Source organism: Balaenoptera musculus, chromosome 6 (assembly GCF_009873245.2).
Source record: "Balaenoptera musculus isolate JJ_BM4_2016_0621 chromosome 6, mBalMus1.pri.v3, whole genome shotgun sequence".
In the NCBI taxonomy this organism is placed as follows: Eukaryota; Metazoa; Chordata; class Mammalia; order Artiodactyla; family Balaenopteridae; genus Balaenoptera; species Balaenoptera musculus.
In genome coordinates, this window is record NC_045790.1 from 49,575,285 (window position 1) to 49,602,420 (window position 27,136).

The window sequence follows — 27,136 nt, forward strand, 5'->3', positions numbered from 1 at the left end:
TGCTAAAGAAAAAGTGACACTGATTACAAAAATATTTATTATAAAAACTACAAAAATTGTAACTTCCACTAGTTTTTGCTTAAGGTTGTAGGGCTTGTAAAGGTTAAAACAAAATAGACCAGCTATACTCAATATCTTTGGGTTGGCTGGTCTTTACTCATGATGTGCTATTTCTTTGCCTTCATATAAACATGGGTGTGCCAGAGATTCACATATTTGATAACCTTGACTTCAGGGCTGATGTACTTAACTGGTAAAAGCCAAGCTGGAGCAGGACAGGATAACAGATGTTAGTTGTTTATTCCACTGGGTAGGTCTTACTACCCTATATAGCAGCCAAAATGCTTCTCATTTAGCAACAGAAACGTTAAGTCCAATTAGCAGAAGAGGCTTATTAGAGATTTAGTTCAAATAAATAGCATACAAACACATTCACTCAGTTTTATGCACTTGATTGATAGTTGACAAGTCCTCTTTGTAATGCTGAGGTAGATTGCACTAAACTTTTATTTAAATTTTTAATAACATGAACATTTTACTAAATGACATACTGGTAATGCTTTTATGAAATTGTAAAAGAAACTGCCTTAATGTTAGCCCCTTTCATTCACCCATCTGTAGTCAGCAGAATGCCACCAAGCTATAATGGCATAACAACTTAGAGATCCTTAAGAGGATAACTGCACTATTTCTTTATTATTCCAAAGAAGCTTATAATAATGGTAGTTTAACATAAGGAACAATTATACAAAATGGTACTAAAGTCTCTCAGAGGGGGAAAAAATTCTTTCTTTGTTAAGAATTCTAATTAAAACAGTAAAAGATGTGGCTAACATGTATAGTCATATATATATGGGACATAAGTTACTTAAGTATTAACACTATGTTTAAACACAATTTCTAAAAAGTATACCAATAAATCTGTAATTACATATATATTTGTGTATACATGTGTATACTGTTAAATATGAATATTTTAGATCATGAATTCAAAACTAGGGCTTGATATATTTGAGATTAAACTACTTTTTGGTGAAATAACAAGTATGTTTCGGTGGAAAAAAAAATTTCTTTGGCTATACTTTAACCTATGATCTAAAAGCGTGGTTTTTTATATTTTTCAGGAAATATTCATTCCTGGATTGTCCCAAAGGTAACAAATAATTAACATCGAAAAGCAAAAGCAAACTCATAATTTCCCTAAATCTGAAAATCTTCCTGGTTATCATTCAAGGTTGAATAGATCTCCCTCCCTGTTTATTAATTCTGTGTCCAATCGTCAGGTTCTATAAATTATGTAATATTTCTCATATTCATTTCCTTCTGCCACTTTCTTAATGAAGACTCATCATTGCACTAAGACCACTGCAATAGTCTTTCCCCTATGGGCAACCTTTCTCTACATTCAAACCATCTTTTATACAACTTCCCAAAACAACACTGACCTGTTATTCTCTTATTCAAAACTCTTCAGGGGTTCCTCAGCCCAAAAGAAGAAAGCTCAGATGTTTGTGGTTATAATAAAGCTCTGTAAGATTTAACTTCAATCTGTGTTTCAGTCACACATCACCTGCAGTCAAACTTGTCTGCCCTTCCCAAAACTTTCAGCCATTTCTACATTGATGACTCTACACATGGTGTTTCCTTCTGCTGAAATCTCTCTCATGCATAAAGAGTAGCTTAGTATTTCCTCCTTTATGAAATCTTCTCTGCTCCAACCACGTAGCTTCTCCATTCTCTTAGCTCGCATAGCATTATGGCTGTTCCTCAACCACGGCCCTAGCAAAGGCTTGAGAGAGGACTGTGCCTTTGTTAACCTATGTATCCACCCCCACCTCCCACCATGGTATCTAAAAGCAATGCCTTTTGTATACTAAGCAACAGAAGAAAGGTTTCAAAAATTCAAGTCTACCTGTTTGTCGCACAGATGGTGCTATAAAGACACATATTGATTTCAGCTTTTATATATAATCTTTCTATTATTTTATTACTATATAAATTAAAATACACTTTTATTAGCAATGTAGTATTATTAAGCTTTTACTTAAATAGTATGCAGCAGAACATTTATCAATCCTAAAGTTAATGTTCTGCATCTAAATTAGACTTTTTGAGATTTTCATTTGTTAAGACATAATTCATGACTACAATGCTAGGTAGAATCTCAGGCAACAGAGAAGACTAAATTAAAAAAAATTTTTTAACATCTTTATTGGAGTATAATTGCTTTACAATGGTGTGTTAGTTTCTGCTGTATAACAAAGCGAATCATGCTGTATAACAAAGCGAATCAGCTATACATATACGTATATCCCCATTTCTCCTCCCTCTTAAGTCTCCCTCTCACCCTCCCTATCCCACCCCTCTAGATGGACACAAAGCACCGAGCTGATCTCCCTGTGCTATGTGGCTGCTTCCCACTAGCTAGCTATTTTACATTTGGTAGTGTATATATGTCCATGCCACTGTCTCACTTAGTCCCAGCTTACCCTTCCCTCTCCCCGTGTCCTCAAGTCCATTCTCTACACCTGCGTACAGAAGACTAAATTTTGATGAGGCTCTTTTCTTCCTGGTGGCTTCTCTCATTTGTTAAACTTGTATGCCATTAGATCTATTCTTTCCACAGTGGCAAATCCTGACATTATAAATATATCCTTCATTGAGCAAAGACCAAGACAATAAATATATCTCTTTAAAAGATACGCACATATCTTTAAATATATTGTAGATTTTAACTACAAGATATTGTAGATTTTAACTTCAATTTAATGGTATAAAAGTTTAGTAAACAAAGAAATATTGAAATTATGGAGACAGTAAACCAAATGACTTGCAATTTATTAAAATATAAATCAACTAAGTTGTGCACCACAACTACTGAGCCTGTACCCTAGAGTCTGTGAGCCATAACTACTGAGCCAGCATGCCACAACTACTGAATCCCACGTGGCTAGGGCCCCTGCTCCGCAACAAGAGAAGCCACTGCAATGAGAGGCCTGCATACCGCAACGAAGAGTAGCCCCTGCTCACCGCAGCTAGAGAAAGCCCACGTGTAGCAACGAAAATCCAGCACAGCCAAAAATAAATAAATTTATTTTTAAAAAAGTGATTGTATTGTAAAATCTACCAATAAATTAAAATTACTCTTAAAATTATTTTTCTTTTTTATCAGAAGCATGATTCCTATTTCTATATTATTACCTTTCCATGTCCAATCAAAGATTTAAAAATATTTAAGTCATATTACATTAAAATCATAAATAATATTAAAACACATAGAAGAGTCATAATTTCTGGATTCTAATTTGGGGTCTACTGCTTACCAGCTGAGTGACAATGAGCAAGCACTTGACTTTGTTTCTCTGTTTAAAAACAGAGATGATGCTTGCTTACCTAGCAAAGGTAATCTTGAGGGCAGAATTTTTTTTTTAAATCTGTGATAGCACTTGGTAAACTTTAAATTTACAGTATTATTGTTAGCATCATTAGCTTGTGGAAAACGCTACCATACAGAGTCTAAGAAGTGTCCTAAAGGCGGAGGACCTGAATTAATAAAAAGCTTTGCTATATACATACACACACATGCACACACATACAAATACCAAATAATTCTGTAATTTCTCCCATGACAGAAACATTACTTTGTCTTAAGTGACAGTTATTTGTTTGATCTTAACTTAGGATTCCCTACTAGGATACAAGCTCATTGAAGGCAGATGTGTTATTCTGACTCTTTATTTCCCCAGCAGTGCACTTCCTTTACAATCTTTTAAAAGTCTATTTCAACTTAAAAGTTGGCGTCAATGAGAATAATACTGAGATTTGTATTGATTTATGTGTAGTCAATTATCCTAACCAAAGGTTATAAAATAGAAGTTAACACTCTAAAAGTTTAAAATGAGACACTAGTTATTAATTACTTATTTAAATATAACATTGAAGAAGCGTAAGTCTCTAAAAAGGAAAGAACCCTCTAAGCAACTGTAAGAAGAAACATGGAAATATTAGAGAATTCATTATTCAGTAATGAGCACTGTGGTAGGCAGAATTCTCAGATGACCCCCAATGGCCTATGCCCTTGTATGTGTGTTGGAACTGTGAATATGATAAGCTCTCACTCCCATGATTACACCATTTGCATTATGTTATATGCAAAGGGATTCTGTAGATGTAAATTATGGTCCCTAGTCACATGACTTTGAATTAATCAAAAGTGAGATTACCCTGGCTGGTGAATAATCAGGTGAGCCCTTTAAAAAAAAGCCAGGGGCTCTCCCTGAGGTAAGATTCTCCTGCTAGCCTTGAAGAAGTAAGTTGCCATGTTATGAGAGGACTACAGAGGGGGCTATAACGTAAGGCCCTAAGGAAGACCTCAGGAGCTGAGAATGGTCCTTGAGCAAGAAAACAGGTACTTCAGTCCTACAACCACAAGGAACTAAATTTTCCCAACAAACACAGAAGCTTGGAAGAAAAGCCTATACTCCAGAAAGAAAGGCAGCTTGGCTGCTTGTGATACTCTGAGCAAAGGATCCCACTAACCTGTGCCAGACTCCTAACTATGGAAACTGTGAGGTAATGTGTATATCGTTTCTAAGCTGCTAAATTTGTGGTAATTTGTTACATAACATGGAAAACTAGTATGAATCCCAAATTTTAAAAAGCAGCCCCTTTTTTGAACCTATTCCTTTTTCCCTTATTGCCTCCCTACCTTCCCTTAAGCAAGTGTCCTGAATCCACAGTACATAGTTTGTATAACATCCTCACTCTGGTTTTTCTTTTCCTCATCCATAATTTTGTGTTTATTTTTTCAATAGTTCTAAAAAAACTGTTCCAGTTTCTATGCTAGAAATATAAATTGCCTCTTCCAGATCTGCATTTTGTAGTTTAATTGCCAAGCAAAAAGCCTCTGGCCAGAAGTTTCCTTTTTTTGCTCTCAACAGTAATCCCATGAACAGGGTAGATAAGGCTCCCTGGATGTACTCTCCTTTATTCTCTTACATGAGAGTTCATTCATGCCTTTTGTTTATTCTGGGCCCCAACTTGATATTTTCTGCAAGATTTTGCTAGGTAAGATCTACATTCACAACCTGGCTCAATATCTGTGATTCATTCCTTTTTACATACTATGTGGTAGGCACTGTATTAGCTCTATATTTTCGATGATAAAAAAGTTATAATCCTTGCCTTTAGGTAGTTACCAGTCTATAACCTAGAAATATATCATGATAAACTACAGTAAGTGCTACGGAGAAACAAATCGGGGAGCTAACGGAACTGCTGCTGCCTTCAAATCCTGTCTGGTAAATGCAAGTTACAGCCAGTTTCCTTCCGTGTACTCCTCCTGATTTGTTTTGTCAAATGTTTCCCGGAAGCTAGGTATAACATTAAAGGCCATGGCTAGATATACAATCATCCTGCTTTCCAACTTTTACTCTAGAGAAGGCATCTATCAGAAACTGCTGAGTAAATTCAGGGCAGTCCTGATGAGATGGAGGGTCTCTTCTCCAGCAGGGAGCCTCGGTAAACATTTTAATGTTCAAGAATGAATTATCAGAAAAAATAAAACAGGGCCTGTGGAAAATATTCTATAGCCCAAATGAAAAGAAGAAAAGGGTTTGGAAAAAAATCAAACTGGAAAGAATCATTTCCCTAATCGCCCCCCCAAACAATATATTTTTAGATACTCTCTGATCTTGCTGTCTCCAAAGAATAAAATATTCAACATCTGCCTATTCAATGGACATGATACTAGTTGTGTAAAGAAAATGCTTTTGAGTATTCAACTAGTTTAGGGGCAGTAAAGGAATAGGATGCGGTATAGCTCTTCATTTCTAATAAAAGGTTGATTCTGACCTAACATTTTTTTTTTTTTTTTCCTGGACAGTAACGACCTTATAGCTTTGAAAAACACTATTCAGTATCCTCATATATTTTTCACCACTGGATTAGAAACTTAAAATAATGAACCATTTAAAAAATTTGAAAATGTTCTTAGTTGGGATAGTGGGATCTGAAAAGTAGACATATGGAAATGCTAGAAAACCCAGCTTAACATGAGGGTGAATGTCAGGGTCACAGGAGCAGGATTTCTGGGAAGCCTATGGAGGAAATAGTTGGTGGCAGAAGGATTCTTTCCAGTCCATGCTGGGGCAAAGGTGAGATGTCAAATGTTAGAAAAGGTCAATAAGTAACCAGAGAAAGTGAGGGTTAGTTTCCATCTATAATGATAGTGGAGTCTCTTATTTTTCTTTCTCCTTTTGAAACCCAAAGGCCTTGACAGTCCAAGTAGGGAAAAGCAATCATTTAATGGGAATGGTCTGTTTCCAATTACTTCACCAAAATCTTTAATCTTGAATTTTGCATAGAACTGAGAATAGTGAATGAAATCATTTCATATTGAATACATAAGATCATTTATATCTCACAATCAGTTTTTTTCTGGTTCACATTTAAGTAGAGGCAGCAATTTTAAAATCCTATATTATGATCTTAAAAAATTATAACGTAAGGATTTCGTTACCAGAACTAAAGCAAAAGAGACTGAAGAGAAAATTCTAGTTGAACAATATCCATGTAAATTCTATAGGCAAGACTCCTAGAAAGTCACCATATCTTAATGATATTTCTCCCTCCTGTGGATAGTATTAATATTCTTTCATTGGGAAAATTTTTCTTTTACAAGGAATAAAACTGAAAGAAATAAAATTCTGCATGTCATCCATGTATGACTAAAAGCACAGTCACTTAATTAAAACATATGAGTTACAAAGAAAAGTACATAAGTTTCTAGGTCACTAGCAAAATATTTTCCATAGAAGTACTTATCTAGAAAGATAAATAGTTCAGATTAGTAACTCTTTCAAGTTAGTAATAAATGTTTTAAATTTAAAACATGAATTTTCCTTCGTTATGATACCTGAGATCTTCAAGAAAAAGAATTAAAAATTAAAAACCACCAACCAAAAAGAAAAAAGAAAAAAAAGAACAAAGATCTTAGGCAGAGGTGGAATTATTTATGTAACAAAATTTTCTTATGAAAAATACACTTAGTTACAACAACACTCACTTATAAACTATTTTCTGACAAATTCAGTTATTAAAAGCCTATACTATGTTTCACAAAATGTCAAGCAAATGAAGGTAATATAGAGGACTTTTTACCAATGCTTTTGCTAGTAGTTAAGACTTCAGTAGCCTTTAGAGACCATTAAGTACCCTTTGGCTAATTGGCCAATGGTAGATTAGTCCTCTCTTTATTCTAGCAGCACTATTTTAACACCCTTTACACTCTGTCAGTGTGCAATGTCTGAATGACAAAATAATATTGTGCATGAATAATAAGCAGAAAAGTTAAATTAACATTTCATGTTTCACATGCCATACCTATGTGTCAGAAGAACTTTCTTTTTAAGTCACTGACATTCAACTTTTTTAAACAATCTCATGTTGACATCTTACTGAGGTGAATCTTCCTAATTACTGCTAATTGCCTATCAAGAAAAAAACTCTTTTCATGAAGTGCAGTTGTCTAGTACAGATGAACCCAGCTCTAGTGTGCAGATTAAAGACAAAGCGTGACACTTAAGGTGCTACTTTGTTATAAGGTCATACTAAATATGGTTTGCAATTAACAAAGCAGTTTTTATGGTACTGAAAATGCCAATCTGTCCTGATGTGCTCAAATTAATTCTATCAAAGAAATATGGATATCTGCATATGGATAAGAGATATGCTACTCTCAGTAACATTTACAAGGAGTAAAATTAATTCAATGTCCTTATCCTTTGTAATGTAAGTTTCAGATAATGCCCAATAATTATTTTGTAAATATGTCTGAATATTATTTCTCAAAATGAAAATCAACACTATTATTTCAAATGTCAAATTGTTTAAAACAGCTTACTAATACTTTTAATTTTTAAAACAGCCCCCAATACTAAAAGCATTTAACATGTATCTTTTTATTTGTATTAATAGCTTTGACATTATAGGCATTTATAGTAACTATTAATCTATGTGATACTTGCAATATAGTGTGTTTCAAAATAATCTGAATAACAAAACTGATGAATTTTAACGTGACTGAAGTTAAACCACATTGCTTAAACTTCTGTTTCCACAACTACAGAAAAAGAATCAGCAAAAATGTATTATATGTGAAACTTGGAAAACTAACTAATACAACTGACTTTCAAGTATTCATGGAAAAACAATCAATGTTTGGTTTATTCATAGCAAGAACTGCTCAACTGTAGGTTTATTATTATTTCAAATCCTCTATTGTAGTTACTAAGATAAAATTCCCCTTAAAACATACATACCACATACTAAATACAGAGAGATATATGGAACCAAAAGTATATCCAGATTAATTCATCATTGTCACTATTATAAGAATTTCTCAATGTTCATATGGTAATATTATAAGTTCAGTTTCAGCCCTCCAGATATTTGATCTACACATGGCATGCTTACCGATGACCATCAAGTTGCAGTGCATTCCCATTCTGATTCCCTTCCCCAATAGAAATGCGAGAAGATGGCAGGGCCATCTGATGTCCTGAAGAGAAACTGAGCAATGTCTTTCTAAATCCCTCTTTTTCACTCTCTTTCTCCTGCTTTCTATTGCTTCAACTCAGCTAATTCGAAACAGAAATATCTATTCCTCACAGGTACTGTATACACATATTCTCTTTATTTTTCCTCTACCACTTTTATCAATACTTTTTTTTCGGTTACTTAAGGTGTGTGTGTGCTGGAGGAAAAGAATCCACTCCAACTGAACCACTCAAACAATGAAGAAAAAAGAAAAAAAGAAATCAACGTGCCAAATCACCAAAAATAACAGTTGGTGTTTCAGGGCGATATTAATACTGTATCTGTATCTACATAAAGAACAGCCATAAAATTTCAAGTGAAGTTACAGACAGTGATTGAGTTATCAGGAACAGAGGCTATCAAACTCTGGAATATCCGTAGAAGTCTCATGAAGTCTGCCTCATTCTCCCCAATTAAATTTGGTTTCCCTAAGCAATAGATTTCAATACTTTGTTTTTTTCCATCCTAGTGGGGTGACAATTGCTTCTTAATGCACTGTATTTTATTGCACAAAAAGGCCTTAGTGGACTGGCCTGAGGAAACTAATGCCCACATGTATAGTATTGTTACTAAATGGAAGCCAGAGTCTAGACAATTAAAAACTGCTCATAATACTTAATTCTTACATAGACTTCAGGAGATAGGCATCGATATTCCTTCAAATAATTTTTGACTTCTAAAAATTTATAATAGACCATGATATATTTCTAGAATTCACATTTTTATAAGGTAAAGGATTTTCAGTAAGCCTGTAAAATGCATGTAAAAGAACATTAAGTTTATTTAAATTATACTGAAATCAATTCATATGAATAGTGCATTATCACGCTAATCTTAATGAAATATTACCAACTTTCTGGGTAATAAACCCAAAGGCTAAAGATCATCATTTCTAGCTCTGACTTCATATATTCAAATGAATAAAATGATACACATTTCTTAAATACATACTAAATATGAATAGTGTCTTAATACTTAGAAATTGAAATTTTTTTACTGATAGGGTCAACAGTTAACCACGTCTTTCCTGATTTGTATTATATCTAAGCTCTGCAAACAAGTTACTTGGATGAGAGCCAGTTGGGGTATTTTTAAAGAAACCCTACAACTCATTACAAATTTAACAGCAGCAGCACTAAGTATTCATATGATTTTGATTACACTTATAAGTACACCCTACTAAAATTCTCAAGGGAAACAAGTTAATAATGTTTTTCTCTATTTCCTATGCAAGTTTCACAAGATTCAAGAGAGTAAAAAAAGAGGACATTTCTTTAAAAGAATAGTTTTTGCTATAATTGGATCTGATAAAATATAAGATTACTGATATCACTTAAAATGGGATTTTTTCATTAAAAACGAATATATGTGAAAATATATATTAAAAAGGTATAAAAATACCTTTCATGACATAGAGTAGAAATTTCTTTTAAAGGAGAAGAAAGAGATTTACAAATCTTGGACTTAGACTAAATTATACAAGATATTTCTTATTGGTTTCACTTGAAAAACTTTTTTTAACACAAAAATTTAATATAGGAACTTCTACCATCCTTCATTTAATTTTTCTACTTAGCATTATCTTCTGTTTATCATATTCTTTCCATTAGTAAAGCTTGACCTAACAGAGTAGTCACTCAGTAAATCATCTGACTCTTACTCAGCTGTGCTAAGTGAAATATTATGATTTATACAGATCTTTAGGAAGAGGGTAGTCTGGAGTTCTTTCCATTTTTACTAATCAAGCTGGTTTCTCTGCTTTTCTCCTGTATCAGTGGTTCTCAAAGAGTGCATACTTCCTAGACATATATTCTGGAAATTAGTGAGGGCACTTTTGAGTGCCACAATGATTAGCACTGAAATGGGTGAGAGCCAGGAGCACTAGATGTACTGCAATGTCTATATCAGTCCTGCCCGACAGAAACTGCCTTGTTTCCTGCATGACTTTCAAATTTCCTGCCAATTATTCATGTAGATGAAAAATATGCATATAATGAAATGAATCTAAATTCTAACTAAAAATTACATATAAACAAAGCATTTTTTCCTGTGGTCACAGAAATTTATAAACTATGTAAATCAAGGGAAGACTGAAAGATGAGAAAGAAAAATCGCTTTCTTCTCTGGGGTCTAAGCTCTAATGATGTTACCACATGGCTGGTACCTAAGGCCAGAGTCATATGGAGAAAGCTGGTCTGAGAGGAAGACACATGAGATAAAGAGAAACCTTTAAAGACATTAGTGTCTGGTTCTAGTTAATGCTATTCTTCCCAAGTCTATTCTCTTCAGTTTATCCTTTGATTTTGTGAGCTTTTTTTTTTTCTCCTTATTTAGAGTTCAGTTTCTGTCACTTGCTATCAAGAGTCCTGCTAATAAAACCGTCTAAAAAAACGTCCAAAAACCTCTTCTCAGTTGTCCTATTTTCTATTCCTCTATGGCATCTGACACTGTTGACCAACTCTTCTCCTTTTTCTTACTGGAAACATTCCCTCCCTTGTTTCTGTTACAACACTCTCCCACCTTCTCCTTCTCTGACTCCTCTTCTGCTCATACTCCCACAAACCTTTTGTCTTTCTGCAAAGATTTGTTCCACTCCCAGCATCTTTCTCTGGGATAATGGCATCAATAGGTTTCTTTTTTTATTTTTTATGAAATATTTCAAATATGTAATACATAAATAAAAATACATAACCGATGTCCCTTTATCAATCACTCAACAAAGACAATGTATTACTAACAGAATTGAAGGCCATGATCCTATCTCCTCTGACCGACCAGAAATAATCACTATCCTGAACATCTTTGGTGTTTATCATTCCCTGCTATTTCCTTATACTTTTAATACATATATGTGTATTTCCAAAAGACATATAGTGCTTTTAAGACATTCCTTTTTCACATTTTAACATCTCTGAATTTGGGTTCCATCTTCCATAACTGGATACCATATAATTCCTGCTATAACTTAAATAATATTTCTTTTTAAAAACAGCACATTTGTTGAAGGCTGGTAAATAGAAATCTCATCTTAGCATATATTGATTTTATATCTAGCAATCTTGCTGAAATCTATTAGTAATTTGTCTTGAGATTCTGTACAGACAAGCATAGTGTTTGGAACTAATGATAGTTTTGTTTCTTCATTTCTAATAGTTTTAACTTTCATTTCTTTTTCTTATCTTAGTGTGTTGCCTGTGCCCTCCAGCACAATGTCTAAGACAAGCAGTCATGGTAGGTATAAATGTCTTCTTCCTGGTTTTAAAAAGAATGCTTCTAACTCCCACCATTAAGTATGATGATTGTTTCAAGGTTTTGGTGTATATTTAACAGAGTAAGAAAGTTCTCAGCTATTCCTAGTTTACTAAGAGAATTTTATCATGAACAGGTATTTAATTGTATCAAAAGATTATCTGCAATTTTTTTCATTGTGGTAAAAATCATATAACATGAGATCCACCCTAACAAATTTATGAGTTTAGTACAGTTGGATCTTGCTTTTTAAAATCCATTTAGCCACTCTTTGTCTTTTGATTGGGGAGTAAATGTAAATTCAGTTAAAGTCATAATTTATAAGAAAGGACTTACTATTGTCATTTTGTTGTTTTCTGTCTATCTTACAGCTCTTTTGTTCTTATTTTCCTCTCTTCCTATCTTCTTTTGCATTTTGTTATTTTTTGTAGTGACATGCTTTGATTCTGTCTCATTTCTCTGTGTGTATCTTCTATAAATATAGTCTTTGTGGTTACCATGGGGCTTACATAAAACATCATATAGTTACAACAAACTATTTTAAGCTGATAACAACTTGACTTCAATTAAGTACAACATTCTACACTTTTACTTCTCCTTCCCAAACATTTTATGTTATTGATGTTACGAATTACATCTTTTTATACTGTCTGCCCATTAACATAATTTTATAGTTATAGTTTTTTACATACATTTATCTTTTAACCTCTATGCCAACACTAAAAGTGACTACACACTATCATTATAGTATCACAATATTCTGTATTCATCTATATAGTCTATATATTTTCCTTTACCAAGTGAGCTTCATAATTTCATGTTTTCGTGTTGCTGTTTAGCATCTTTTTGTTTCAACTTTGAAGGATCCTTTAAGCATTTCTTGTAAGACAGATCTAGTGGTGATAAACTCCCTCAGCCTTTGTTTATCTGGGAAAGTCTTTATTTTTCCTTCATTTTATTTTATTTATTTATTTTATACAGCAGGTTCTTATTAGTTATCTATTTTATACATATTAGTGTATATATGTCAATCCCAATCTCCCAATATTTTTCCTTCATTTTTGAAGGGCTATTTTGCCAGACATAATATTGTTGGTTGGCAGATTTTTCTTTTGGCCATTATTTCTTTAGATAAGCTTTCTGCCCCTTTCCCTCTCTCTTCTCCTTCTGGGACTCCCACAGTATTAGTCCACTTGATATATCCCATAAGCCCCTTAGGCTTTCTTTACTCTTTTTCGTTCTTTTTTCTTTTTACTCCTCTGCCTGGATAATTTCAAATGACCTGTCTTTTATTCCACTGATTCTATTTTCTGCTTGATCAAGTCTGATGTTGAACCTTCATCTGATGTTGTTGAATTTTCAGATCAATTATTATATTTTCAGCTCCAAAATTTGTTTCTTTTTTACTTTTTCTATCTCTTGTTGAAATTCTCATTTTGTCCATGAATCATTTTTTGAGCTCACTGAACATCTTTATGATGGCTATTTTAAATTCTTTTTCAGATAACTAATATGCCTGTTTCTTTAGGGTAGATTTCTGGACATTTATTTTGTTCCTCTGATTGGGCCATTTTACTCTCTCCTTGTGTTCCTTGTAACTTTGTGTTGTTATCCATGAACTTGAAGAAATATCTACCTCTTCTGGTCTTTATGGATTGGCTTTGCATAAGGAAAGAGCTTCATCAGTCAGTCCAGCTAGAGATTCTGGGAGCACTCAAATCTTTTCTGTGGATGTGACTTCTCCCAAACTTGTGTGTGTAGATTTCTAATTAGAGGGATTTCCTTTTTTTTTTGTTCAGGAGCTGATAAAACTCTTGCTCCCTCTGCTGTCTTCTATACTGGGGTCCTCAGAAATAGTAGCATGCCACATAGCTCTTTTTTGTTCTCAGCAGCACCCAGACATCTACCTAGAGTATGCCCAGTTCCTTCAGTGCCCCAAGCTGGGCTAAACAGATACTCATCCCTCAGGCAGCTCCTGAAAAGCCAGAATTCTGGACACACACTCCATTCTTCTTCTCTCTGAGGGAGAGGCCACCAAGCTATATCACCTTCTGTCTGTTGTACCACGGGTCCTCTGGAACAGCAGCATGCCATACAGCTTTTTTTGGTTCTCAGTGGCCCCCAGGTATCTAGAGTATGGCAGGTCCCATCAGTGCTCTGAGACAGGTGAGAAAGAAGCCCGTCCTCCAAGCAGGCTTAAGGTCCAGTATACTTTTTCCCTCCCTGGGGAGAAGCTGGGAACTGGGAGTTTCCCCCAGATCACAAGGTGGTGTGCCAGAGGGTAGGACTCTGCCAAGACAGTGCCACAAGTTTCCCAAGCAACTACAGTGCAGCTGGTTGTGTACTTGCCAGGGGTGCAGGTGCCTCTTGGCTAGTTTCTGGATTTCTCACAAAAGGAACTGGTCTGAGTATGTTGTTGAAATGGTGTCTCTGTGGGAAAAAGAAGGTCTGGTGCTTCCTATTCTCCCATCTTGTTGATGTTACCCCAGATTTTCTGCATGTTTAACATACTTTCTTCCTTTCTTTGTTATGGTGGTAAATTACATGGATTAATTTTCTAATCAAACTTTTTATTTCTGGGATTTCCTGGTTTATTCATGACTTTTAAAAATACATTGTTTGATTAGATTTACCAAGGGTTTGGAAATCAGTGTTACAACTATGTTCACATTAATTTCCATTTCTAACATTTTTTTATCTTGTATTGTCAAAGTTACGTTACCCTCATAAAATGAGAAGGAATTTGTTTCTACTTTTTCTACTCTTTGGAAAACTGTGTACGCCTGGTAGAACTTAAATGTGAAACTCAAATTTCAATTTCACCTAAGTGTTCATAATATAGTATTACTTTTTTTATTAAGAACTTTATTAAGGTAGAGTTTACATACTATAAAATTCATCCATTTTTTAAGTGTATGACTGAATGACTTTTAGTATGTTTATGGACTTGTGCAACTGTCACCACAGACTAATTTTAGAACATTTCCATCATCCATACCAGAAAGAAACCTCATGCCCATGAACAGACACTCCTCTCCCAACCCGGGGCCTACACAATCACTAATCTAAATTCTGTCTCTATAGATTTTGCCTTTTCTGGACATTTCATAAATGAAATATTACTATATGTGGTCTTCTGTGACTATTTCTTCCATTTAGCATGTTTTCAAAGTTCATCATTCATGTTGCAGCATGTGTCACTACTTCAATCCTTTGTATTGCTGAGTGTTAATCCACTGTACGGATATTTTGTTTCTCTATTCATCAGTTGATGTGCATTTGGGTTGTTTCCACTTTTGGGCTATTATGAATAATGCTGCTATAAACATTCATGTACACATTTTTGTGTGAACTTATGTTTTCACTTCTCTTGGGTATAGATCTAGGAATGAAATTTCTGGGTAATACGGTAATTCTACATTTTACCTTTTGAGGAACTGCCAAACTGTTTTCCAAAATAGCTGTGCCATTTTACATTCCCATCAGCAATGTATAAAAGTTCCAATCCATTTACATCCTCATCAACACTGGTTATTGTTCGTCAATTTATTAGTTTCAGGGATCCAACTTTGGGTTTTTTTGATCATGTCTACTGCATCTTTGCTTTCTACAATATTAACTTTTACCCTTATGTTAATATTTCCTTCTTTCTATTTTCCTTGGGTTTATTCCTCATTCTTAAATTGAATGGTTAGCTGATTAAAGTTTAGCTTTCCTGTAGTTTTAATATAAGTATTTAAAGGTATACATTTCCATATAGGTACCAGTTTGCCTGCATTCTATAAGTTTTGATATGTATTGTTTCATTACCATTTAATATGAAGTATTTTCTCAATTTTCATTTTATTTTCTTCTTTGACCCATTAGTTATTCAGAAATGTCTCTATAAGTTTGCATCAGAATCTTTAAACTTAACTTTTTAAATTGATTTCTAATTTCACTTGTGTTAGGCAATATTTTTAATACGATACCAAATTTTTGAAATTTGTGGAGAGCTGTGTTTTGGCCTAGTAATGTGACCATTTTTGGTAAATATTTAGAGCAAGACTTTTTATTGCTTTCTTCAAATAATGTATATCCTTAATGAATTTTTGTCAGCTTTATCTTAAAAGTACTGAAGTTATCAATTTTTATATTACTTATTTTGAGCCTAAGTTATTAAATGTTTATATTTTAGAAGCTTTCTGATTCCCTTAATAGCAAAACTCATTGAAATAACTAAAATACATGTACATTTAATTACATTCTTCAATTATTCTCCTTCTCTTCTCATTTCTCAGTTCTTCTCATGGACTCATCCTAATCAGCAGCATTTGACAGATGGTTGTTCACGTCTCAAAATATTTTAATCATTTGGCTTCTTCAATACTCCTTTCTCTTGGTTTTCTTTCTACTTAACTGGCCTCTCCTTTTCTGGATCTTCCTCATCTGCCCAAACTCTAAGGGTTGGAGGCCCCAGGGCTCAGACCTGGTACCTCTTCTTTTTTTCTATCTGCCTTCATTCCTTAGGTGATCCCATCCAGTCTCATGTTTTTAAATATAACCTAAATACGCCTAACTCCAAAATTCATACCTCCAACCCAGCCCTCTCCTCTAAATTTTATACTCAGCTATCCTACTGCTCACTTGATATCTTCATTTCAGTGACAAATTGCACTTGGCTACAATGGTAAGCTGTCAATGATTTTTAGCCCCTAGGGTTTTACATTTATTTTTTGGCAAATTCTGGTGTGCATTTATAAGAATAATTGTTATATTTTAATCCAACTTTGTTGGTATGTTTTCATATAAGGTTCCACTACTCCACAATAATTAGTATATTATATTGTCAAATATATTCTACCATCAACTTTCTGCTCACTTTAATTAGAATCCTCACTGGTACCTTAAAGACTTAACTTTTTTAACCTTTCCCTATATGATTGGTCATCAAACTCTGTGTGTTACACCAATGCAAAATCTCCTGCTTTTTTTCTAACTTTTTCTGCTTCTATTACTATTGTCTAAATACTTATCATCTTTTGCCTTGATATTTAAACAATCTCTTATCTAGCTACTTGCATTGAATTTCTGTTCTCTTGAACTTTAGTATCAGGCCTCACTGTATATCAGAAGCACCTGAGAGCTTTCAAAAACTAGCAAGGTGCAGGGGCCACCCCAGTTATTTTAATTTAATTGGTCTAGCATAAGACCTGGGCATAGGTATTTTTAAAACTCCCCAGGTGAGGACAGCATGCAGCTAGGGTTGAAAACCACAGATATATTGGATTACTCACTAGTCTCAACAAACTACTTTCTCATCTTGATGCTTTTCCAAGCTTTCTTTCTTCTAATGATTTTGTTCTACACACAAACCTTTCAAAATCAAATCAAATTTTAAGTCTAAGCCCAAATGCCATCTCCTTCAAAAGCCTTACTAAATAATGACAGCAATGAATAACAGTCTGTCTTTGTCCATGGTATATATTACATACATGCTATATATATAAGAGCTTCCTTGTACAGTGGTACACATGTCCAACTTCCCTAATGTCTCTTATACAGGGGACAAGGATCATGTTTAATTCATTATTGAATATCCCATTATTAGAGAGTCTTACATGTATTCGGTGCATTAAACTAAATTGAATTATAACCAATATAAACATACATAACTATCCATGTGCAAACCAATATTTTAGGCATTTAAAATCAAACTCTAAAATATATGCATATTTAAAAATCATAATAATCCCATAGTGAGAAAAATGTTATAATTTTTCAGTTCCACTTATGTTGATATTTTAATGAGAGATACTTTCCTAAAAGTATATTGACACAAAGTGAAAACACTACTAGGAATATAAGACTGTGTAGTATATTATAACACTGGTTCATTATAAACAACGACTAAATTTCTAAGTGATGTTTTCAGGTCACATTTTCTTAATATTTTCTGTGGTAAGTTCACAAGTGAATCTGAAAACAGTATAGGGAGTATGATTTTACAGTACATTGTGTTCTGAGTGATAATAATAGTTCCTAACAAAGTCTAATAAAAGGCACAGACATTCTGTTACAAATATCACTTGGTTCATCTAGAAGATAGGACGTAGGAATAAGACGGTCACGTCCAATTCCACATGGATTGTCAGCTCAGATCCTGGTTTTTGCACAGTTTACCTTTCGAACATGATCCGAGTGACATTTCACAAATTCCTGGATAAATGTTGCTACACTCTGCTAGGAGAGAGACAGGCTATGTCATGCACAGATCAATAATAGCACTGTGTTTCATCAGCCTCAAAATCAAAAGTGCTTCATCTGGCAAAAGCCATGGCCCTAGAGAATCTGACATATATAAACTGAATACCCTACAAGGAATGTGTACTACACAAGCTATTGGGGTAAGATAAAAGAAAACTCTGGAGATTAACAATGAAGTACAATAAGAGAGTACTAGTTTTCTACTTCATTATTACGAGAGGCATGAACACAGATCATAAAAATGGAAATGAGGCTATTTAAAATTCTACAATTCCTGACAGAAAAAAAATGGGGCCCGAACAATAAACACCTTCAATCTTTTTAATAAAGGCTGTTATGTAAATAAATATAAAGCAAAGACAAATATAAGTTTAGGATACAATAGTAACCATATAAATCTCTGTAGACAAAAATGGTTTTTTGGAGATCCACAAAATACAAAATTATAGGGTTTACTGAAAGACTCTTCAGACTTAGTAGTTATCATGTTCAATGTTTATTTGCTAAATTAACCTAAAAACCCAAAGTATTTGTTGAATAGGTTATGCTCTGTGGTTTTTAATGCCAGATTCTGACACTTGGCAAAAGTCCTTTATTTGGGGCTAGAGTAAACTCATTTAAGATTAATTAGTTTATGTAACTGGACAAGAGACAAAGCAAACTTAAAAACTCAAATCCTAAAATGAACCTGCTTTGTTTAAGATGGATGTTACCAAAAAAGTTTCTGAGGAGAAAAATCTGCTGTTGCAGAATTTAGCTGTATCTGATTCAGGGGGCAGGGGAATCAAGAATTCATCAAGACTCTCCTCCCCACGGTCCAGGCAGCCGGTCAACTAGGCCATTGGCCCTCAAGCAGCGCCTTGTCCCTTATTTAGTTCTGGGGAGCGCCTGGCAGACATGAGGGCTGTAGAGATGGACTTGGAGGGCAGACGGGTAAAACCACCTTAGAAGGTGCACTTCTATCTGTACGAATCCTCTTCTGGGGCTTGTGGATGGAAGAGTTTTAAAGGGTGGATGGATAGTTTGTGAGGATGGATGGTTGAGAAGTCAGAGGCCTGCAATGTGAGTCACAAGAGAGTCTAGAATGGGCTTTCTGCTTAGATGGAAGTAGACTCTGTGCAGCAGTCCCAGAAGACTTGCACAAGAAGAGGTTCAGACAACAGAAAATAAGCCTAAGCAATTGTGCAGTGGGTTTCCATTGAAAGTGACTTTTGCTGGATTTGGAGGATGGAAAGTTGTAAGCATTGAATCTCTGAATGAGGTTCATCCATCTGAAGGACCTTCAAGATGGCAGAGGAGTAAGACGTGGAGATCACCTTCCTCACCATAAATACATCAAAAATACATCTACATGTGGAACAACTCCTACAGAACACCTACTGAACACAGGCAGAAGACCTCAGAATTTCCAAAAGGCAAGAAACTCCCCACGTACCTGGCCATGTGGCTGACAGGGTCTTGGTGCTCCGGCCAGGTGTCAGGCCTGAGCCTCTGATGTGGGAGAGCTGAGTTCAGGACATCTGTCCACCACAGACTTCCTGGCCCCTCGTAATATCAGTCGGTGAGAGCTCTCCCATAGATCTCCATCTCAACGCTAAGACCCAGCTCCACTCAAGACCAGCGATCTCCAGTGCTGGACACCCCATGCCAAACAACTAGCAAGACAGGAACACAACCCACCCATTAGCAGAGAGACTGCCTAAAATCATAATAAGGTCACAGACACCCCAAAACACACCACCAGAACACAGTCCTGCCCACAAGAAAGACAAGATCCAGCTCATCCATCAGAACACAGGCACCAGTCCCCTCCAAAAGGAAGCCTACACAACCACTGAACCAGAACTTAGCCACTGGGAGCAGACACCAAAAACAATTGGAACTACGAACCTGCAGCCTGTGAAAAGGAGACCCCAACACAGTAAGTTTAGCAAAAATGAAAAGACAGAAAATACACAGCAGATGAAGGAGCAAGGTAAAACCCAGCCAGACCAAACAAATGAGAGGAAATAGGCAGTGTACCCTGAAAAAGAATTCATAGTAAGTGAATAGTAAAGATCATCCAAAATCTTGGACATAGAATGCAGAAAATGCAAGAAACATTTAACAAGGACCTAGAATGAACTAAAGAGGCAACAAAACAATAATGAACAACACAGTAAATGAAATTAAAAATTCTCTAGAAGGAATCAGTAGCAGAATAACTGAGGTAGAAGAAAGGATAAGGGACCTGGAAGATAAAATAGTGTAAATAACTACCACAGAGCAGAATACAGAGAAAAGAATGAAAAGAATTGAGGACAGTCTCAGAGACCTCTGGGACAATATCAAGTGCACCAACATTTGAATTATAGGGGTCTCAGAAGAAGAGAAAAAGAAAGGGACTGAGAAAATATTTGAAGAGATTATAGTTGAAAACTTCCCTCATATGGGAAAGGAAATAGTCAATCAAGTCCAGGAAGCACAGAGAGTCCCATACAGGATAAATACAAGGAGAAACACGCCAAGACACATATTAATCAAACTATCAAAAATTAAATACAAAGAAAAGATATTGAAAGCAGCAAGGGAAAAGCAACAAATAACATAAAAGGGAATCCCCATAAGGTTAACAGCTGATCTTTCAGCAGAAACTCTGCAAGCAAGAAGGGAGTGGCAGGACATATTTAAAGTGATGAAAGGGAAAAACCTACAACTAAGATTACTCTACCCAGCAGGAATCTCATTCAGATTCAACGGAGAAATTAAAACCTTTACAGACAAGCAAAAGTTAAGAGAATTCAGTACCACCAAGCCAGCTTTACAACAAATGCTAAAGGAACTTCTCTAGGCATGAAACACCAGAGAAGGAAAAGACCTAAATAACAAACCCAAAACAATTAAGAAAATGGTAGTAGGAACATACATATCGAAAATTACCTTAAATGTAAATGGATTAAAAGCTCCAACCAAAAGACACAGACTGGCTGAATGGATACAAAAACAAGGCCCGTATATATGCTGCCTACAAGAGACCACTTCAGACCTAGGGACACATACAGACTGAAAGTGAGGGCATGGAAAAAGATGTTCCCTGCAAATGGAAATCAAAAGAAAGCTGGAGTAGCATTTCTCATATCAGACAAAACAGACTTTAAAATAAAGACTATTACAAGAGACAAAGAAGGACACTACAGAATGATCAAGGGATCAATCCAAGAAGAAGATATAACAATTTTAAATATTTATGCACCCAACATAGGAGCACCACAATACATAAGGCAAATGCTAACAGCCATAAAAGGGGAAATCGACAGTAACACAATCACTGTCGGGGAATTTTAACACCCCACTTTCAACATGGACAGATCATCCAAAATGAAAATAAATAAGGAAACACAAGCTTTAAATGACACAACAGACCAGACAGACTTAATCGATATTTTAGGACATTCCACCAAAGCGGAAGAGTACACTTTCTTCTCAAGTGCACATGGAACTTTCTCCAGAATACACCACATATTGGGTCACAAATCATGCTTTGGAAAATTTAACAAAACTAAATCGTTATCAAGCATCTTTTCTGACTACAATGCTATGAGATTAGAAATCAATTACAGGAAAAAAACAGTAAAAAACACAAACCCATGGAGGCTAAGCAGTGTGCTGCTAAATAAGCAAGAGACCACTGAAGGAATCAAAGAAGAAATTAAAAAATACCTAGAAACAAATGACAACAGAAACACAACAATCCAAACCTATGGGAAGCGGCAAAAGGAGTTCTAAGAGGGAATTCATAGGATTTCAAGGTCCCTCAAGAAACAAGAAAAAATCTCAAATAAACAATGTAACCTTACACCTAAAGCAACTAGAAAAAGAAAAACAAAGAAAACCCAAAGTGAGGAGAAGGAAAGAAATCATAAAGATCAGAGCAGAAAGAAATGAAATAGAAACGAAGAAAATGATAGCAAAGATCATAAAACTAAACCTTAGTTCTTTGAGAAGATAGACAAAATTGATAAAGGCTTAGCCAGATTCATCAAGAAAAAAGGGAGAGGACTCAAATCAATGAAATTAGAAATGAAAAAGGAGAGATTACAACTGACACTGCAGAATATAAAGATCATAAGAGACTACTACAAGCAACTATATGCCAATAAAATGGACAACCTGGAAGAAAGGGACAAATTCTTGGAAAAGTACAACTTTCCAAGACTGAACAAGGAAAAATTAGAAAATATAAACAGACCAATCACAGGTAATGAAATTGAAACTGTAATTAAAAATCTTCCAAGGCTTCCCTGGTGGCGCAGTGGTTAAGAAAACGCCTGCCAATGAAGGGAACATGGGTTCAAGCCCTGGTCTAGGAAGATCCCACGTGCTGCAGAGCAACTAAGCCCATGCGCCACAACTACCGAGCCTGCGCTCTAGAGTCCGTGCACCACAACTACTGAAACCCGCGCGCCTAGAGCCCGTGCTGCACAGGAGAAGCCACCACAATGAGAAGCCTGTGCACTGCAAAAAGAGTAGCCCCTGCTCACCGCAACTAGAGAAAGCCCGCGTGCAGCAAAGAAGACGCAACAAAGCCAAAAATAATAATAAATAAATAAAACAAATACATTTATAGAAAAAAAAATCTTCCAGCAGAGAGGTGTGGAGAAAATGGAATCCTCTTGCACTGCTGGTGGGAATGTAAATTGATACAGCTACCATGGAGAATAGTATGGAGGTTCCTTAAAAAACTAAAAATAGAACTACCATATGACCCAGCAATCCCACTACTGGGCATATACCCTGAGAAAACCATAATGCAAAAAGAGTCATGTACCACAATGTTCATTGTAGCACTATTTACAGTAGCCAGGACATAGAAGCAACCTAAGTGTCCATCGAGAGATGAACGGATAAAGAAGATGTGGCACATATACACAAAGTAATATTACTCAGCCATAAAAAGAAATGAAATTCAGTTATTTGTAGTGAGGTGGATGGACCTAGAGTCTGTCATACAGAGTGAAGTAAATCAGATATAGAAAAAGCAACACCATATGCTAACAAATAAATATGGAATCTAAAAAAAAAAAAAAGGTTCTGAAAAACCTAGGGGCAGGACAGGAATAAAGATGCAGACATAGAGATTGGACTTGAGGACACAGGGAGGGGGAAGGGTAAGCTGGGACGAAGTGAGAGAGTAGCACTGATATATATATACACTACCAAATGTAAAACAGATAGCTAGTGGGAAGCAGCTGCATAGCACAGCGAGATCAGCTTGGTGCTTTGTGACCACCTAGAGGGGTAGGTTAGGGAGGGTGGGAGGGAGACGCAAGATATGGGGATATATGTATATGTATAGCTGATTCACTTTGTTATAAAGTAGAAATTAACACAACATTGTAAAGCAATTATACTCCAAAAAAGATGTTAAGAAAAAAAAAACATAAAAAAAAAAAAACTTCCAGCAAATAGAAGTCCAGGACCAGATGGCTTCACAGGTGAATTCTATCAAACATTTAGAGAAGAGTTAACACCTATCCTCCTCAAACTCTTCCAAAAAATTGTGGAGGGAGGAACAATCCCAAACTCGTTTTATGATGCCATCATCACCCTGATACCAAAACTAGACAAAGACACTACAAAAAAAGAAAATTATAGACCAATATCAATAATGAACATAGATGCAAAAATCCTCAACAAAATACTAGCAAATAGAATCCAACAACACATGAAAAGGATCATACACCACGATCAAGTGGGATTATTCCAGGGATGCAAGGATTCTTCAATAAATGTAAAACAATCAATGTGATACACCATATTAACAAATTAAAGAATAAAAACCATATGAACATCTCAATAGATGCAGAAAAAGTTTCTGACAAAATTTAACACCCAATTATGATAAAAACACTCCAGAAAGTGGGCACAGAGGGAACCTCCCTCAACATAATAAAAGCTATATATGACAAACCCACAGCAAATATCATTGTCAATGGTGAAAAACTGAAAGCATTTCTTCTAAGATCAGGAACAAGACAAGGATGTCCACTCTTGCCACTATTATTCAACATAGCTTTGGAAGTTTTAGCCACTACAATCAGAGAAGAAAAAGAAATAAAAGGAATCCAAATCGGAAAAGAAGAAGCCAAACTGTCACTGTTTGCTGATGACATGATACTATACATAGAAAATCCTAAAGATGCGACCAGAAAACTACTAGAGCTAATCAATGAATTTGGTAAAGTAGCAGGATACAAAATTAATGCACAGAAATTTCTTGCATTACACTATACACTAACACTATACACTAACAATGAAAGATCAGAAAGAGAATTTAAGGAAACAATCCTATTTACCATCGCAACAAAAACATAAAATACTTAGGAATAAACCTATCTAAGGAGTCAAAAGACCTGTACTCAGAACACTATAAAACACTGATGACAGAAATCGAAGATAACATAAACAGATGGAAAGATATACCATGCTCTTGGATTGGAAGAATCAATACTGTGAAAATAACTATACTACCCAAAGCAATCGACAGGTTCAATGCAATCCCTATCAAATTACCAATGGCAATTTTCACAGAACTAGAACTAGAAATTTTACAATTTGTATGGAAACACAAAAGACCCCGAATAGCCCAAGCAATCTTGAGTAAGAAAAACAGAGCTGGAGGAATCCAGCTCCCTGACTTCAGACTATACTACAAAGCTACAGTAATCAAGACAGTATGGTACTGGCACAAAAATAGAAATATAGATCAACAGAACAGGATAGAAAGTCCAGAGATAAACCCATGCACATATGGTCACCTTATCTTTGATAAAGGAGGCAGGAATATACAGTGGAGAAAAGACAGCGTCTTTAATAAGTGGTTCTGGGAAAAATGGATAGACACATCTAAAAGAATGAAATTAAAACACACCCTAACACCATATACAAAAATAAACTCAAAATGGATTAAAGACCTAAATGTAAGGCCAGACACTATAAAACTCTTAGAGGAAAACAGGCAGAACACTCTATGACATAAATCACAGCAGGATCCTTTTTGACCCACCTCCTAGAGAAATGGAAATGAAAACAAAAATAAACAAATGGGACCTAATGAAACTTAAAATCTTTTGCACAGCAAAGGAAACCTTCAACCAGACAAAAAGACAACCCCCAGAATGGGAGCAAATATTTGCAAACGAAGCAACTGACAAAGGATTAATCTCCAAAATACACAAGCAGCTCATGCAGCTCAATATCAAGAAAACAAACAACCCAATCCAAAAATGGGGAGAAGACCTAAATAGACATTTCTCCAAAGAAGATATACAGACTACCAATAAACACATGAAAGAATGCTCAATATCACTAATCATTAGAGAAATGCAAATCAAAACTACAATGAAGTATCACCTCACACTTGTCAGAATGGCCATCATCAAAAAATCTACAAACAATAAATGCTGGAGAGGGTGTGGAGAAAAGGGAACTCTCCTGCACTGTTGGTGGGAATGTAAATTGATACAGCCACTATGGAGAACAGTATGGAGGTTCCTTAAAAAACTAAAAATAGAGCTACCATATGATCCAGCAATCCCACTACTGGGCATATACCCCAAGAAAACCATAATTCAAAAAGATACATGTACCACAATATTCACTGCAGCACTATTTACAGTAGCCAGGATGTGGAAGAAACCTAAATGTCCATCAATAGATGAATGGATAAAGAAGATGTGGCACATATATTCAATGGAATATTACTCAGCCATAAAAAGAAACAACATTGAGTTATTTGTAGTGAGGTGGATGGACCTAGAATCTGTCATACAGAGTGAAGTAAGTCAGAAAGAGAAAAACAAATACCATATGCTAACCCATATATATGGAATTGAAAAAAGTGGTACTGATGAACCTAGTGGCAGGGCAGGAATAAAGACGCAGACGTAGAGAATGGACTTGAGGGCACAGGGTGGGAAGGGGAAGCTGGGATGAAGTGAGAGAGTAGCACTGACATATATACACTACCAAATGTAAAATAGATAGCTAGTGGGAAGCAGCTGCATAGCACAGGGAGATCAGCTCGGTGCTTTGTGACCACCTAGAGGGGTGGGATAGGGAGGCTCAAGAAGGAGAGGATATGGGGATATATGTATACATATAGCTGATTCACTTTGTTGTACAGCAGAAACTAACACAACATTGTAAAGCATTTATACTCCAATAAAGATATGAAAAAAATAAAAGAGTCTGCCTGCCAATGCAGGGGACATGGGTTCGAGCCCTGGTCTGGGAAGATCCCACATCTTGCAGAGCTACTAATCCTGCGTGCCGCAACTACTGAGCCTGTGCTCTAGAGCCCGTGAGCCACAACTACTGAAGCCTGCACACCTAGAGCCTGTGCTCCGCAACAGGAGAAGCCACCGTAATGAGAAGCCCGTGCACTGCAATGAAGAGTACCCCTGCTAGCCACAACTAGAGAAAGCCCGCGTGCAGCAACAAAGACCCAACGCAGCCAAAAAAAAGAAAAAATTAAGATTCATTCATGTTATATTGTGTGTCAATATTTCACTAGTTTTGGTGATTTAATAATATTCCTCGTATGAATATATCACAATCTGTTTATCTGCTCACTAACAAACGGACATTTCAGTTGTTTCTACCTTTTGGTTATTATTAATAATGCTGCTATGAATAATACTGCCTTAACATTGACTGTCTTTTTATATGGTGTCTTAAGGTAAGATAGAGGCAAGAGACTGGGCTTCCTCATTTCTTTTCTGAGCATGCAAATAGCTCTATGAATGCATGTGTCCTCTAGATTCCCAAGAATATGTCAGAGCCTTTCAAAACTCTTATGGGCATCTCATTCCCCATTCAGGCTGTTTGGTTAATATATTGTTTGACGTAAACTGGAATCCATCACCTCAGGCAACCTGAAGTTAAGACACTTGCCTGTATTGTAGCTGACAACCCCATCCACCAACCCCTCCCTGCCAAGAAGAAAGCTGTCCACACTGAATGAGATCAGAGTCCCTGGGGTCTTCCAGAGAACCACTGGATA

At 35.6% G+C, this 27,136-nt stretch overlaps 1 protein-coding gene across 1 annotated transcript in view; it reads right to left on the reverse strand.

Moving 5' to 3' along the window:
• Window positions 1-27,136, reverse strand: part of CNTLN (centlein) — a 341,712-nt gene that overhangs the window by 60,175 nt on the left and 254,401 nt on the right.